This window comes from Salvelinus fontinalis, chromosome 6 (genome assembly GCF_029448725.1).
Source record: "Salvelinus fontinalis isolate EN_2023a chromosome 6, ASM2944872v1, whole genome shotgun sequence".
Lineage (NCBI taxonomy): Eukaryota > Metazoa > Chordata > Actinopteri > Salmoniformes > Salmonidae > Salvelinus > Salvelinus fontinalis.
Window position 1 is genome coordinate 72,291,857 of NC_074670.1, and position 18,529 is coordinate 72,310,385.

The 18,529-nt window shown below is 45.7% G+C and overlaps 1 protein-coding gene across 3 annotated transcripts in view; it reads right to left on the bottom strand.

Annotated features, from left to right (window-relative positions):
* LOC129858413 (NEDD4-binding protein 3-A-like) overlaps nt 1-18,529 on the bottom strand; it is a 68,973-nt gene that overhangs the window by 38,309 nt on the left and 12,135 nt on the right. Inside the window, exon 1 of one of the 3 annotated variants that reach the window (XM_055927616.1) lies at nt 4,796-5,051. The exons of the other annotated variants lie outside the window; for them this stretch is intronic. The gene's annotated coding sequence lies outside the window, so the exon portion shown is untranslated. Of the gene's footprint in view, nt 1-4,795; nt 5,052-18,529 lie in introns of those variants that run through there. 3 annotated transcript variants of the gene reach the window in all.

The window sequence follows — 18,529 nt, forward strand, 5'->3', positions numbered from 1 at the left end:
CTGTTAAAACAACCCGTACACCTCTAGGTTACACAGGGTCCTGTTAAAACAACCCGTACACCTCTAGGTTACACAGGGTCCTGTGGCTTTAGGGCTCGGCCTAATCACAGCTAAATAGGACAGCTACAAGCAGGGTGAACTCACAATACCTCACAGGGGCTCAATACACACATACACAGCATCTTTGGGTCTCAAGGGAACAGGACTGAGATTGTCCTGGCTAGCAGACATATAATGAGCCATAATTCCCCCAACAGAATCAAGACTGTGAGCAGGAAATCACATCCCAGTCCCAGTAACAGGCTAAGTTAATAAAGGAAGGAACAGAACAGAAAGAACAAACATCTCATTAACTTAGAGTGAACATGAACCTGAACAGAGAGAGAGAGAGAGAGAGAGAGAGAGAGAGAGAGAGAGAGAGAGAGAGATAGTATAGAGAGAGAGAGATAGATAGTATAGAGAGAGATAGATAGTATAGAGAGAGAGAGAGATAGATAGTATAGAGAGAGAGAGAGAGAGAGAGAGAGAGAGAGAGAGAGAGAGAGAAGGGGTGTTGTGTCTAAAAAGGACTCCATTGTTTCCTGCTGCAGGGGAACAGGTTCACATAGGAGTCAGTGTTCTGTGATTACAGCGTTAGATACTGATCTGATAGAGTGGAGTGTTTCCCACGTCAACTGGCTACACCAAGGCCCATACCTGAACTAGCTAACCTTAGCCTCTATCACCTCACACTGTCAGAAGTACTAAAGAGAAATGGAGGGGGGGGGGGGGTGGAGGGAGAAAGAGAGGTACAAAGAGAGCGAGATGGAGCGAAAAAGAGAGTGGTGGATGAGGGGGAGGTCGAGAGAGAGAAAAAGGGAAAGAAAGCAAGAGAGACGGACACAGAGACTTTTATTTATTTGTACTTTAACTATTTGCACATCATTACAACATCATTACAACGAATTGAGAGAGACAGAGAGGTTGTCTACCTCATTTGCTTTGGCAATGTTAACACGTTTCCCATTCCAATAAAGCCCCTTGAATTGAATTGAATTGAATTGAGAGACAGAGAGAGACAGAGAGAGAGACAGAGAGAGAGAGAGAGAGAGAGAGAGAGAGAGAGAGAGACAGAGACAGAGACAGAGACAAAGAGAGAGAGAGAGAGAGAGAGAGAGAGAGAGGAAACATGAGAGTCTGTGTTGTAAACATTGATACGGATCTGTGTTGACTTTGCTGTACTGGTCTTGTTGTATGAATCACAGAGAGCCCACAGAGAGCAGAGGATGAGACCGGTGGGAACAGAAAGGTTGCAGACGCCACAGGATGGTGGACACAGAGACTGACAGGGACTGACTTCTAATCTCACTTGTCACCATGCTTCAGTGAATAAATGGGTGAACAATCACTGGGTGAATTCCTAACGTAACACGAGCCTACTGACGTAACCCTACAAAACGCCAATGTAGCCCAAATGAACGGAGGACTATCTACAGGCAACAGCGATACTTGTGACAGTGTATAAAATACATTAAGATGCTCAACAGGAGTTCAACTTTAAACCTCATTATTAGCAATTGTGGTCTAAACATCTCTCCATGGGCTTCTGAATTCCCTCTATTAACTGGGCTATTAGCAACAGTGGTTATACCAACAGAGACAACAGGGTTTATACCAACAGAGACAACAGGGTTTATACCAACAGAGACAACAGGGTTTATACCAACAGAGACAACAGGGTTTATACCAACAGAGACAACAGGGTTTATACCAACAGAGACAACAGGGTTTATACCAACAGAGACAACAGGGTTTATACCAACAGAGACAACAGGGTTTATACCAACAGAGACAACAGGGTTTATACCAACAGAGACAACAGGGTTTATACCAACAGAGACAACAGGGTTTATACCAACAGATACAACAGGGTTTATACCAACAGAGACAACAGGGTTTATACCAACAGATACAACAGGGTTTATACCAACAGAGACAACAGGGTTTATACCAACAGATACAACAGGGTTTATACCAACAGAGACAACAGGGTTTATACCAACAGAGACAACAGGGTTTATACCAACAGAGACAACAGGGTTTATACCAACAGAGACAACAGGGTTTATACCAACAGAGACAACAGGGTTTATACCAACAGAGACAACAGGGTTTATACCAACAGAGACAACAGGGTTTATACCAACAGAGACAACAGGGTTTATACCAACAGAGACAACAGGGTTTATACCAACAGAGACAACAGGGTTTATACCAACAGAGACAACAGGGTTTATACCAACAGAGACAACAGGGGTTAAACCAACAGAGACAACAGGGTTTATACCAACAGAGACAACAGGGGTTAAACCAACAGACACAACAGGGTTTATACCAACAGAGACAACAGGGTTTATACCAACAGAGACAACAGGGTTTATACCAACAGAGACAACAGGGTTTATACCAACAGAGACAACAGGGGTTAAACCAACAGAGACAACAGGGTTTATACCAACAGAGACAACAGGGTTTATACCAACAGAGACAACAGGGTTTATACCAACAGAGACAACAGGGTTTATACCAACAGAGACAACAGGGTTTATACCAACAGAGACAACAGGGTTTATACCAACAGAGACAACAGGGTTTATACCAACAGAGACAACAGGGTTTATACCAACAGAGACAACAGGGGTTAAACCAACAGAGACAACAGGGTTTATACCAACAGAGACAACAGGGTTTATACCAACAGAGACAACAGGGTCTATACCAACAGAGACAACAGGGTTTATACCAACAGAGACAACAGGGTTTATACCACCAGAGACAACAGGGTTTCTACCAACAGAGACAACAGGGTTTATACCAACAGAGACAACAGGGGTTAAACCAACAGAGACAACAGGGTTTATACCAACAGAGACAACAGGGTTTATACCAACAGAGACAACAGGGTTTATACCAACAGAGACAACAGGGTTTATACCAACAGAGACAACAGGGTTTATACCAACAGAGACAACAGGGTTTATACCAACAGAGACAACAGGGTTTATACCAACAGAGACAACAGGGTTTATACCAACAGAGACAACAGGGTTTATACCAACAGAGACAACAGGGTTTATACCAACAGAGACAACAGGGTTTATACCAACAGAGACAACAGGGTTTATACCAACAGAGACAACAGGGTTTATACCAACAGAGACAACAGGGTTTATACCAACAGAGACAACAGGGTTTATACCAACAGAGACAACAGTGTGTATACCAACAGAGACAACAGGGTTTATACCAACAGAGACAACAGGGTTTATACCAACAGAGACAACAGGGTTTATACCAGAGACAACAGGGTTTATACCAACAGAGACAACAAGGTTTATACCAACAGATACAACAGGGTTTATACCAACAGAGACAACAGGGTTTATACCAACAGAGACAACAGGGTTTATACCAGAGACAACAGGGTTTATACCAACAGAGACAACAAGGTTTATACCAACAGAGACAACAGGGTTTATACCAACAGAGACAACAGGGTTTATACCAACAGAGACAACAGGGTTTAAACCAACAGAGACAACAGGGGTTAAACCAACAGAGACAACAGGGTTTATACCAACAGAGACAACAGGGTTTATACCAACAGAGACAACAGGGTTTATACCAACAGAGACAACAGGGTTTATACCAACAGAGACAACAGGGTTTATACCAACAGAGACAACAGGGTTTATACCAACAGAGACAACAGGGTTTATACCAACAGAGACAACAGGGTTTATACCAACAGAGACAACAGGGTTTATACCAACAGAGACAACAGGGTTTATACCAACAGAGACAACAGGGTTTATACCAACAGATACAACAGGGTTTATACCAACAGAGACAACAGGGTTTATACCAACAGATACAACAGGGTTTATACCAACAGAGACAACAGGGTTTATACCAACAGAGACAACAGGGTTTATACCAACAGAGACAACAGGGTTTATACCAACAGAGACAACAGGGTTTATACCAACAGAGACAACAGGGTTTATACCAACAGAGACAACAGGGTTTATACCAACAGAGACAACAGGGTTTATACCAACAGATACAACAGGGTTTATACCAACAGAGACAACAGGGTTTATACCAACAGAGACAACAGGGTTTATACCAACAGAGACAACAGGGTTTATACCAACAGAGACAACAGGGTTTATACCAACAGAGACAACAGGGTTTATACCAACAGAGACAACAGGGGTTATACCAACAGAGGGAATTTGCATATGTTCTTTCCTGCTAGTCAGTGAATGAGGATGTTGTTGTGATAAATACAAACTAATGCCTCAGTAATGACGTCACCCACTCAGCTTGGGATCAAAGATTAAGTGAAGAATTCCCCATTCATTTCATTCACAAATGAGCTTCCTGGACTAAAAGTTATTTCCAATGACTCCCCATCACCCTCACAGCTTTAAAAGTCTTGTTTACTAAAGCCACAACATGGAACACAACAACATAAAGATGTCGGCAGGATTTTTACTAGTCTTCTCTAAACTCAACTCTGTGATGTGTATTATTAGTATAACTGGACAGATCCATATTCTAATTTAAGACTATGCTGCATTTTTTATTCACTGTCAACTGTACAGTGAAGTGCCTTAAAACACATTTAAATAACACACCATGAACTCTATTCTACTACAATTCGTGGCTGCGACACTACAGTACTGCTGCCATAATGACACCTTGTCAATCTGACCTTACATAACTAAATAAACAAAATAACATTGTTCACCTGTCAGTGAATATAGCTGTGACTTCAGTTCTCTCCTCCTGGTCCCACACACAGCCTCTCTCTCTCTCTTCTCACAGCCTCTCTTACCCTCTCTCTTCTCACAGCCTCTCTTTCCCTCTCTATTCTCACCGTCTCTCTCTCCCGTAAACACACACACTTAGCCTCTCTCTCTCTCTCTCTTTCCCTTTCGATTCTCACTGTCTCTCTCTCCCATAAAAACACACACAACTTTGCTCTCGCTCATCACCGGTTCTACCACCTGACTTGCTGTGTGATGGGAGGGGCTGACCTATAGGCCAGACACGACTACTAATCCTCTCTCCTCCTCCTCTTCTCGCCCTCCACTCCTCTCATCTCCTTTCCCCTCCACTCCTCTAATCTCCTTTCCCCTCCACTCCTCTCATCTCCTTTCCCCTCCACTCCTCTCATCTCCTTTCCCCTCCACTCCTCTCATCTCCTTTCCCCTCCACTCCTCTCATCTCCTTTCCACCTCCCTCCACTCCTCTCATCTCCTTTCCCCTCCACTCCTCTCATCTCCTTTCCACCTGTCCTCCTCCCTCCCTCCCTCCACTCCTCTCATCTCCTTTCCCCTCCACTCCTCTCATCTCCTTTCCCCTCCACTCCTCTCATCTCATTTCCACCTCCCTCCACTCCTCTCATCTCCTTTCCCCTCCACTCCTCTCATCTCCTCTCATCTCCTTTCCCCTCCTCTCATCTCCTTTCCCCTCCACTCCTCTCATCTCATTTCCACCTCCCTCCACTCCTCTCATCTCCTTTCCCCTCCACTCCTCTCATCTCATTTCCACCTCCCTCCACTCCTCTCATCTCCTTTCCCCTCCACTCCTCTCATCTCCTTTCCCCTCCTCTCATCTCCTTTCCCCTCCACTCCTCTCATCTCCTTTCCCCTCCACTCCTCTCCTCTCATCTCATCTCCTTTCCCTTCCACTCCTCTCATCTCCTCCCTCCCTCCACTCCTCTCATCTCCTTTCCCCTCCACTCCTCTCATCTCCTTTCCCCTCCACTCCTCTCATCTCCTTTCCCCTCCACTCCTCTCATCTCCTTTCCCCTCCACTCCTCTCATCTCCTTTCCACCTCCCTCCCTCCACTCCTCTCATCTCCTTTCCCCTCCACTCCTCTCATCTCCTTTCCACCTGTCCTCCTCCCTCCCTCCACTCCTCTCATCTCCTTTCCCCTCCACTCCTCTCATCTCCTTTCCCCTCCACTCCTCTCATCTCATTTCCACCTCCCTCCACTCCTCTCATCTCCTTTCCCCTCCCCTCCTCTCATCTCCTTTCCCCTCCTCTCATCTCCTTTCCCCTCCTCTCATCTCCTTTCCCCTCCACTCCTCTCATCTCCTTTCCCCTCCTCTCATCTCCTTTCCCCTCCACTCCTCTCATCTCCTTTCCCCTCCACTCCTCTCATCTCCTCCCTCCCTCCACTCCTCTCATCTCCTTTCCCCTCCACTCCTGTCATCTCCTTTTCCCTCCACTCCCCTCATCTCCTCCCTCCCTCCTCTCATCTCCTTTCCCCTCCACTCCTCTCATCTCCTCCCTCCCTCCACTCCTCTCATCTCCTTTCCCCTCCACTCCTCTCATCTCCTTTCCCCTCCACTCCTCTCATCTCCTTTCCCCTCCTCTCATCTCCTTTCCCCTCCACTCCTCTCATCTCCTTTCCCCTCCACTCCTCTCCTTTCCCCTCCACTCTTCTCATCTCCTTTTCCCTCCACTCCTCTCATCTCCTTTCTACCTCTCCTCCTCCCTCCCTCCACTCCTCTCCTTTCCACCTCTCTCCACTCCTCTCATCTCCTTTTCACCTCTCCTTCTCCCTCCACTCCTCTCATCTCCTTTCCCCTCCACTCCTCTCATCTCCTTTCCCCTCCACTCCTCTCATCTCCTCCCTCCCTCCTCTCATCTCCTTTCCCCTCCACTCCTCTCATCTCCTTTCCCCTCCACTCCTCTCATCTCCTTTCCCCTCCACTCTTCTCATCTCCTTTCTACCTCTCCTCCTCCCTCCCTCCACTCCTCTCCTTTCCACCTCTCTCCACTCCTCTCATCTCCTTTTCACCTCTCCTTCTCCCTCCACTCCTCTCATCTCCTTTCCACCTCTCCTTCACCCTCCCTCCACTCCTTTCCACCTCTCCTCCTCCCTCCACTCCTCTCCACCTCTCCTCCTCCCTCCACTCCTTTCCTCTCCTTTCCACCTCTCCTCCTCCCTCCACTCCTCTCCTCTCATCTCCTTTTCACCTCTCCTCCTCCCTCCCTCCACCTCTCCTCCTCCCTCCACTCCTCTCCTCTCCTTTCCACCTCTCCTCCTCCCTCCACTCCTCTCATCTAATTTCCACCTCTCCTCCTCCCTCCCTCCACTCCTCTCCTTCTCCCTCCACCCCTCTCATCTCATTTCCACCTCTCCTCCTCCCCCCTCCACTCCTCTCCTTTCCACCTCTCCTCCTCCCTCCCTCCACTCGTCTCATCTAATTTCCACCTCTCCTTCTCCCTCCACTCCCACACTTTTCCTTTCTGTGTGTATTCACACAGGGATTTTTTCTAGAGGCCACTGCAGATCAGTTCTCTGGTTATATCCACCTCGAGTTTCTTCTTCCCTCCATCTCTCCTCTCGTTTCCTCTCCTCTGCGTGTATTCATCACGGGACTCCATTCTAGGGGCTAGTTTGGTCGGTCAGAACAGTTCAGTCTGTTCAGACACAAAGCCCAGGATGTGAAGCAGTCAATGTAGACCTGGTGTGTTGACGTTTGAAAGCTGGTTTCACTACACTCCATATGAACAGTCAATATAGCATGTTTACCTTCGGATAAACACACAATAACCACGGATCAGGCATGGGCTAAAAGGTATTTTAAGCTGGGTGGTTGGAGCCCTGAATGCTGATTTGCTGAAAGCCATGGTATATCAGATCCTATACAACGGGTATGACAGAACATGTATTTTACTGTTCTAATTACATGACAGTTTATAATAGCAATAAGGCACCTCCTGGGTTTGTAGTATATAGTCAATATACCACAGCTAAAGGGTGTGTCCAAGCACTCCATGTTGCGTCGTGCATAGAACAGCCCTAGCTGTGGTATATTGGCCATATACCACACCCCCTCGGGCCTTATAGTGCACTACTTTTGACCAGAGCCCTCTGTGCATTTTCCTATACAGGGAATAGGGTGCCATTTGGGCTGCTGGCATTGTGTGAGCTGAGGGGTGGGCAGGGTCAGGGCCAGGCGGACCGACAGGGTCTATCCTGGATCACATTATATATCCTTTAAGCCCAAGAGAAAAGTTTGACAAACTACCACCCATGTTGGCAATGACACCCCTGCTATATTGTGGATGAAGAGTTACCCGTCTAACAGAACACAGAGAGGGTTTTTTAATGGAAGCCTCTCCAACATAATCCAGATACAATCAGGAATTCCCCAGGAGAGCTGACTAGACCCCTTACGTTTTTCAATCTTTGAATAAAGCCAGCGTGTCTATGTATGCGGATGACTCAACACTATACACGTCAGCTCCTACAGCGAGTGAAATCACTGCAACACTTAATAAAGAGCTGCAGTTAGTTTCAGAACGGGTGGCAAGGAATAAGTTTGTCCTAAATAGTTCCAAAACGAAATCATTGTATTTGGGACAATCATTCACTAAACCTTAAACCTTAAACCAGGTCCTACAGGCCCTAGTTTCTACCTTCTTAACAGCACTATCAACAAGGCAGGTCCTACAGGCCCTAGTTTCTACCTTCTTAACAGCACTATCAACAAGGCAGGTCCTACAGGCCCTAGTTTCTACCTTCTTAACAGCACTATCAACAAGGCAGGTCCTACAGGCTCTAGTTTCTACCTTCTTAACAACACTACAAGGCAGGTCCTACAGGCCCTAGTTTCTACCTTCTTAACAACAATACAAGGCAGGTCCTACAGGCCCTAGTTTCTACCTTCTTAACAGCACTATCAACAAGGCAGGTCCTACAGGCCCTAGTTTCTACCTTCTTAACAGCACTATCAACAAGGCAGGTCCTACAGGCCCTAGTTTCTACCTTCTTAACAGCACTATCAACAAGGCAGGTCCTACAGGCCCTAGTTTCTACCTTCTTAACAATACTATCAACAAGGCAGGTCCTACAGGCCCTAGTTTTGTCTCATCTGGACTACTGTTCAGTCATGTGTTCAGGTGCCACAAAGAGGTACTTAGGGATTTTACAATTGTCTCAGAACAGGGCAGCACGAATGGCCCTTAAATGTCCACGGAGAGCTAAATATCATAATATGCATGTATATCTCCCATGGCTCAAAGTGGAGGAGAGATTAACGTCATCACTACTTGTTTTTGTAAGAAGTGTTGACATGCTGAATGTACTGAGTGTGTCTGTTTAAACTACTAGCACACAGCTCAGACACCCATTACATTCATTACCCACAAGACATGCCACCAGATGTCTCTTCACAATCCCCAAGTCAAGAACAGATTATTGGAGGTGCACAGTACTACATAGAGCCATGACTACATGGAACTATATTCCACATCAGGTAGTACAGTGTCTTGCAAAAGTATTTGACCCCCTTGGTGTTTTTCCTATTTTGATGCATTACAACCTGTAATTTAAATAGATTTTTATTTGGATATCATGTAGTGGACATACACAAAATAGTCCAAATTGGTGAAGTGAAATGAAACAAATAGCCTGTTTCAAAAAATAAAAAAAATAAAAAAACGGGAAAGTGCTGGGGGCATATAAATTCCCCCCCTTTGCTATGAAGCCCCTAAATAAGATCTGGTACAGCCAATTACCTTACCAGAAGTGACATAATTAGTTAAATAAAGTCCACCTGTGTGCAATCTAAGTGTCACATGACCTGTCACATGATCTCAGTAATTATACAATTGTTCTGAAAGGCCCCAGAGTCTGCAACAACACTAAGCAAGGGGCACCACCAAGCAAGCGGCACCATGAAGACCAAGGAGCTCTCCAAACAGGTCAGGGACAAAGTTGTGAAGAAGGACAGATCAGGGTTGGGTTATAAAAAAATATCAGAAACTTTGAACATCCCACAGACCATCATTAAATCCATTATTAAAAAATGGAAAGAATATGGCACCACAACAAACCTGCCAAGAGAGGGCCGCCCACCAAAACTCACAGACCAGGCAAGGAGGGCATTAATCAGAGAGGCAACAAAGAGACCAACGATAACCCTGAAGGAGCTGCAAAGCTCCACAGCGGAAGCTGTCCATAGGACCACTTTAAGCCGTACACTCCACAGAGCTGGGCTTTACGGAAGAGTGGCCAGAAAAAATACATTGCTTAAAGAAAAAAATAAGAAAATACGTTTGGTGTTTGCCAAAAGGCATGTGGGAGGCTCCCCAAAGGTCAGATGAGACTAAAATTGAGCTTTTTGGACATCAAGGAAAACGCTATGCCTGGCGCAAACCCAACACCTCTATCCACAGTGAAGCATGGTGGTGGCAGCATCATGCTGTGGGGATGTTTTTCATTGGCAGGGACTGGGAAACTGGTCAGAATTGGAATGGAATGATGGATGGCACTAAAGACTGGGAAATTCTTGAGGGAAACCTGTTTCAGTCTTCCAGAGATTTGAGACTGGGATGGAGGTTCACCTTCCAGCAGGACAATGACGCTAAGCATACTGGTGAAAGCAACACTCGAGTGGTTTAAGGGGAAACATTTAAATGTCTTGGATTGACCTAGTCAAAGCCCAAACCTCAATCCAATTGAGAATCTGTGGTATGACTTAAAGATTGCTGTACACCAGCGGAACCCATCCAACTTGAAGGAGCTGGAGCAATTTTGCCTTGAAGATTGGGCAGAAATCCCAGTGGCTAGATGTGCCAAGCTTACAGAGACATACCCCAAGAGACTTGCAGCTGTAATTGCTGCAAAAGGTGGCTCTACAAAGTATTGACTTTGGGGGGTGAACAGTTATGCACGCTCAAGATTTCGTTTTTTGTTGTCTTATTTCTTGTTTCAAAATAAAAAATATTTTGCATCTTCAAAGTGATAGAAATGTTGTGTAAATCAAATGATACAACCCCCCCCAAAAAATATATTTTAATTCCAGGTTGTAAGGCAACAAAATAGGAAAAATGCTATGGGGGGTGAATACTTTCGCAAGCCCCTGTATGCATGAAAATACACTCAAATAAAAGATTACATTTTGTAGAGTCACCTCATACATGCTTCAAGAGGGCCACCATTGTTCCTGTTCACAAGAAAGCTAAGGTAACTGAGCTAAATGACTATCGCCCCGTAGCATTCACTTCCGTCATCATGAAGTGCTTTGAGAGACTAGTCAAGGACCATATCACCTCCACCCTACCTGACACCCTAGACCCACTTCAATTTGTTTACTGCCCCAATAGGTCCACAGACGATGCAATCGCAAATCACACTGCACACTGCCCTAACCCATCTGGACAAGAGGAATGCCTATGTAAGAATGCTGTTCATCGACTACAGCTCAGCATTTAACACCATAGTACCCTCCAAACTGGGTCCTGGACTTTCTGACGGGCCGCCCCCATGTGGTGAGGATAGGAAACAACATCTCCACCCCGCTGATCCTCAACACTGGTGCCCCACAAGGGTGTGTTCTCAGCCCTCTCCTGTACTCCCTGTTCACCCATGACTGCGTGGCAATGCACACCTCCAACTCAATCATCAGGTTTGCAACAAAAAGGAGATGATCGTGGACTTCAGGAAACAGCAGAGGGAGCACCCCCCTAACCACATCGACAGGACAGTAGTGTAGAAGGTGAAAGTTAAGTTCCTCGGCGTACACATCACGGACAAACTGAAATGGTCCACCCACACAGACAGCGTGGTGAAGAAGGCGCAACAGCGCCTCCAACCTCAGGAGGCTGAAGAAATGTGGCTTGTCACCAAAAACACTCACAAACTTTTACAGATGCACAATCGAGAGCATCCTGTCGGGCTGTATCACTGCCTGGTACGGCAACTGCTCCGCCCACAACCGTAAGGCTCTCCAGAGAGTAGTCAGGTTTGCACAAAGCATCACCGGGGGCAAACTACCTGCCCTCCACGACACCTACACCAAAAAGATGGCACAGGAAGGCCAAAAAGATCATCAAGGTCAACAACCACCCAAGCCACTGCCAGTTCACCCCGCTATCATCCAGAAGGCGAGGTCAGTACAGGTGCATCAAAGCTGGGACCGAGAGACTGAAAAACAGCTTATATCTCAAGGCCATCAGACTGTTAAACAGCCATCACTAACATTGAGTGGCTGCTGCCAACATACTGACTCAAATCTCTAGCCACTTAATAATAAAAAATTGGATGTAATAAATGTATCACTAGTCACTTTTAACAATGCCACTTTATATCATGTTTACATACCCTACATTACTCATCTCATATGTATATACTGTACTCTATACCATCTACTGCATCTTGCCTATGCCGTTTGGCCATCGCTCATCCATATATTTATATGTACATATTCTTATTAATTCCTTTACACGTGTGTGTATAAGGTAGTAGTTGTGGAATTGTTAGGTTAGATTACTCGTTGGTTATTACTGCATGGTCGGTACTAGAAGCACAAGCACTTCGCTACACTCACATTAACATCTGCTAACCATGTGTATGTGACCAATAAAATCTGATTTGATTTATAAAACATTCGATCTCAAATCCAAAATGATGTATTTTGGAACATTTTCTAATTATGTTGACTACTTTAAAGTCTTCCTCTCCAGAACCACTGGATGGACTGGCACCATATTTTCCAGGGCTCCTGCTCCTACAATATGGCCGCTATGAGCCATTGAGATTGAATTAATGTTTTTTTCCTGTTCAACAGCTCCACCATGCAGCCAAACGGAACCATGCTTTACGGGTTAGCTAGTATATCCCTGAGAATGTGTGCCAAATTTCATCACTCTGAGTCAAACAGATCAAGCGATATAAACATGTGCCTGTTATAGCGCCACCGTGTGGTCGATATGAATGTGCTTGCATATGTTGATTCTTGACAGTGTTTGGAACATGTGTACCAAGTTTTGTTACAATACAAATATCTCTGTCTGATTTATATGCCTTTATGAGCCTGACCACACCCATGTGAATGTTAATTGGTCAGTAGCAGCCATGTTGTTTGACATATAATCTGGAAAATATTGTGTTGTGAAACCTTGGCCCATAGATGCCATATATAAAGTTTTGTGCAGATCGGTCATTCAGTTCCAGAGGATTAGCGTTTTAAGTGCCGGAACTTACAGGTCCTTAAGCAAATGTATTCCTTGTGAGGAGAGGGACCTAAGTACCGAATTTCACAACTCTACGCTATACGGGGTGAGGGGCCTGAGCTTTTAAAGTTTGCATTTTCAATTGCTTGTTATAGCACCACAATGTGGCCAGTTGGCATGGCATTGCATGACAGGGTGTGGCCCTTGGCTCTTTACCATCATGCCAGGTTGCATGACGGTAAAGGCTTTACCTAGGCCTTACCATGTCATGGGAATGTCCATCTTTTCACCAAATTTTGGTGGAACCAGAATAATAATAATAATATACACCAACAAATACAATAGAGTTTCACCCAGCCTTGCTGCTTGAACCCCTAATTATAACAACCTAATATTAGAAACAGAAGCAGTTTTTAAGTAGGGGTGTAATGGGCATTCAAACAACCACAGGTGCCTTGTGCAGCTGCAACTGAGCAGCACCGCAATGATTAACCTGGGTGTGTCTGTGCCCTGTATCAGAGAGTCAAACGAGAGAGAGAAAACAGCTCAACTCAAGCTTGTTTTCCAAGTCACTTCCAAGAAGTGGTACATTCAGTATTAACACCAGTAGGCAGGTCTTTAATCACAGCGACAGACGGGTCTCTCAGCAGGATAGAGGCAGGGCGCCAGAGGAGCACAGCACTAGAGGATGGCCCTCTAGTGAAAGCAGTTTAATCGCCTCTTAGTCACCGAGTAGCACAATACTTTCCTTGGGCCTAACACACACACACACACACACACACACACACACACACACACACACACACACACACACACACACACACACACACACACACACACACACACACACACACACACACACACAAACAGAGCAAACTAGAACACTATTTGGCCCTAAACAGAGAGTACACAGTGGCAGAATACCTGACCAAAAATTAAGGAAATCTTTAACTATGTACTGACTCAGTGAGCATAGCCTTGCTATTGAGAAAGGTCGCCACAGCCTGTCTTTTCTTGAGAGCCAGGTTTGCCTATGTGCACACTGCCCACAAAATGAGATGAATACTGTTTAATCCAACAGGTCCCAGACGTCCCGATCCAACAGGTTCCAGACGTGCTCAATGGGATTGAGATCCGGGCTCTTCGCTGGCCATGGCAATTATCTGTTTATTTTGTTCATTATTTCACTTGCTTTGGCAATGTTAACATAAGTTTCCCATGCCAATAAAGCCATTTGAATTTAATTGAAATTGAGACAGAGAGAGAGGGGGAGATTCTCCAATTATATTGAATGAACTGCAGGACAAAATACAAACCCTCCAACCCAAAAAGGCTTGTGGTGTTGATGATATCCTCAATGAAATGATAAAACATACAGACCACAAATTCCAATTGGCTATAATAAAACTCTAACATCATCCATAGCTCTGGCATCTTTCGAAATAATTTGAACCAAGGACTGATCACCCCAATCCACAAAAGTGGAGACAAATTTGACCCCAATAACTTCAGTGGGATATGCGTCAACAGCAACCTTGGGAAAATCCTCTGCATTATCATTAACAGCAGACTAGTTCAGTTCCTCAGTGAAAACAATCAACTGAGCAGATGTCAAATTCGCTTTTTACCAAATTACCGTAACGACAGACCACGTATTCACCCTGCACACCCTATTGACAAACAAACAAACCAAAACAAAAGCAAAGTCTTCTCATGCTTTGTTGATTTAAAAAATGATTTTGACTGAATTTGGCATGAGGGTCTGCTATACAAAGTGATGAATAGTGGTGTTGGGGGGAAAACATACGACATTATAAAATCCATGTACACAAACGACAAGTGTGCGGATAAACTTGGCAAAAAACACACATTTCTTTCCACATGGATGTGGGGTGGGACAGGGATGCATCTTAAGTCCCACCCTCTTCAACATATACAGTGGGGAGAACAAGTATTTGAAACACAGTACGGACATTGCAATTTATTGCCCTGGCCACAACTGCACATGCCTCCTTGCAGCATGCCTAAGGCACGTTCACGCAAATGAGCAGGGACCCTGGGCATCTTTTCTTTTGGTGTTTTTCAGAGTCAGTAGAAAGGCCTCTTTAGTGTCCTAAGTTTTGATAACTGTGACCTAAATTGCCTACCGTCTGTAAGCTGTTAGTGTCTTAACGACTGTTCCACAGGTGCATGTTCATTAATTGTTTATGGTTCATTGAACAAGCATGGGAAACAGTGTTTAAACCCTTTACAATGAAGATCTGTGAAGTTATTTGGATTTTTACTAATTATCTTTGAAAGACAGAGTCCTGAAAAGGGGATGTTTCTTTTTTTGCTGAGTTTATATTTTAAAATACTGTGCACACTGCCCACAAAATGAGGTGGAAACTGAGCTGCACTTCCTAACCTCCTGCCAAATGTATGACCATATTAGAGACACATATTTCCCTCAGATTACACAGACTAACAAAGAATTTGAAAACAAATCCAATTTTGAAAAACTACCATATCTATTGGGTGAAATACCACAAGAAAAGGGTAACCAGTGAAGAACAAACATCATTGTAAATACAACCAATTATGTTGATTTATTTTCCCTTTTCTACTTTAACTATTTGCACATCAATACAACACTGTATATATACATAATATGACATTTTAAATGTCTCTATTCCTTTACTGTTTATTTTTTACTGTTTATTTGACTTTTGTTAATTATCCATTTTTTTGCTTTGGCAATGAAAACACATGTTTCTCATGCCAATAAAGTCCATTGAATTGAATTGAGAGCTGCAGTGTTCTGACAGGGTGGCTAGTGTGTTGATTAGCAGGCTGTGTGTACAGACATACACTGTGTACACACACACACACACACACACACACACACACACACACACACACACACACACACACACACACACACACACACACACACACAGTAATACAACAGTCAGTCACACCACCACTACCATCTGCTGCTGTAGCCTGAGACACGCTGACCTCACATCCCATCCTCTTAACACACAGCTCACCTCAGGCCTGGAGAAAATCCCTGAGAGTCCACAGAGCACTGCTCACACACACATCACTCTCTCTCTCTCGCTGCGTCCCAGAAGACACCCTATTCCCAATTAAGTGCACTACCTTTAACCAAGGCCCATATGGGCCCAAATGGCATCGTATTCCTTATTAAAAGTGCTACTTTTGATCAGGGCCCATGGGGCGCACCTTTTGATCAGGGCCCATGCGGCACTACTTTTGATCAGGGCCCATGGGGCACTACTTTTGATCAGGGCCCATGGGGCGCACCTTTTGATCAGGGCCCATGGGGCACTACTTTTGATCAGGGCCCATGGGGCACTACTTTTGATCAGGGCCCATGGGACACTACTTTGATCAGGGCCCATGGGGCACTACTTTTGAACAGGGCCCATGGCACGCACCTTTTGATCAGGGCCCATGGGGCGCACCTTTTGAACAGGGCCCATGGGGCACTACTTTTGAACAGGGCCCATGGGGCACTACTTTTGAACAGGGACCATGGGGCACTACTTTTGAACAGGGCCCATGGCACGCACCTTTTGATCAGGGCCCATGGGGCGCACCTTTTGAACAGGGCCCATGGGGCACTACTTTTGATCAGGGCCCATGGGGCACTACTTTTGATCAGGGACCATGGGGCACTACTTTTGAACAGGGCCCATGGGGCACTACTTTTGATCAGGGACCATGGGGCACTACTTTGATCAGGACCCATGGGGCACTACTTTGATCAGGGCCCATGGCACGCTACTTTTTTAGTGCACTATACAGGGAATATGGTTCTCTGGCAGGCCAAGCCCAGCACTGAGCCTCAAACAGCTACATAAAGATGTCAGATAGCCTACAGGCCCTGCTTAGAGGAGGGGAGAGTAGCAGGCAGTGGTACTGCTGCTGTGTTGAGAGGAGAGGTGTAACTAGTGGTACTGCTGCTGTGTTGAGAGGAGAGGTGTAACTAGTGGTACTGCTGCTGTGTTGAGAGGAGAGGTGTAACTAGTGGTACTGCTGCTGTGTTGAGAGGAGAGGTGTAACTAGTGGTACTGCTGCTGTGTTGAGAGGAGAGGTGTAACTAGTGGTACTGCTGCTGTGTTGAGAGGAGAGGTGTAACTAGTGGTACTGCTGCTGTGTTGAGAGGAGAGGTGTAACTAGTGGTACTGCTGCTGTGTTGAGAGGAGAGGTGTAACTAGTGGTACTGCTGCTGTGTTGAGAGGAGAGGTGTAACTAGTGGTACTGCTGCTGTGTTGAGAGGAGAGGTGTAACTAGTGGTACTGCTGCTGTGTTGAGAGGAGAGGTGTAACTAGTGGTACTGCTGCTGTGTTGAGAGGAGAGGTGTAACTAGTGGTACTGCTGCTGTGTTGAGAGGAGAGGTGTAACTAGTGGTACTGCTGCTGTGTTGAGAGGAGAGGTGTAACTAGTGGTACTGCTGCTGTGTTGAGAGGAGAGGTGTAGCTAGTGGTACTGCTGCTGTGTTGAGAGGAGAGGTGTAGTTAGTGGTACTGCTGCTGTGTTGAGAGGAGAGGTGTAGTTAGTGGTACTGCTGCTGTGCTGAGAGGAGAGGTGTAGTTAGTGGTACTGCTGCTGTGTTGAGAGGAGAGGTGTAACTAGTGGTACTGCTGCTGTGTTGAGAGGAGAGGTGTAACTAGTGGTACTGCTGCTGTGTTGAGAGGAGAGGTGTAACTAGTGGTACTGCTGCTGTGTTGAGAGGAGAGGTGTAACTAGTGGTACTGCTGCTGTGTTGAGAGGAGAGGTGTAACTAGTGGTACTGCTGCTGTGTTGAGAGGAGAGGTGTAACTAGTGGTACTGCTGCTGTGTTGAGAGGAGAGGTGTAACTAGTGGTACTGCTGCTGTGTTGAGAGGAGAGGTGTAACTAGTGGTACTGCTGCTGTGTTGAGAGGAGAGGTGTAACTAGTGGTACTGCTGCTGTGTTGAGAGGAGAGGTGTAACTAGTGGTACTGCTGCTGTGTTGAGAGGAGAGGTGTAGCTAGTGGTACTGCTGCTGTGTTGAGAGGAGAGGTGTAACTAGTGGTACTGCTGCTGTGTTGAGAGGAGAGGTGTAACTAGTGGTACTGCTGCTGTGTTGAGAGGAGAGGTGTAACTAGTGGTACTGCTGCTGTGTTGAGAGGAGAGGTGTAACTAGTGGTACTGCTGCTGTGTTGAGAGGAGAGGTGTAACTAGTGGTACTGCTGCTGTGTTGAGAGGAGAGGTGTAGCTAGTGGTACTGCTGCTGTGTTGAGAGGAGAGGTGTAACTAGTGGTACTGCTGCTGTGTTGAGAGGAGAGGTGTAACTAGTGGTACTGCTGCTGTGTTGAGAGGAGAGGTGTAGTTAGTGGTACTGCTGCTGTGTTGAGAGGAGAGGTGTAACTAGTGGTACTGCTGCTGTGTTGAGAGGAGAGGTGTAACTAGTGGTACTGCTGCTGTGTTGAGAGGAGAGGTGTAACTAGTGGTACTGCTGCTGTGCTGAGAG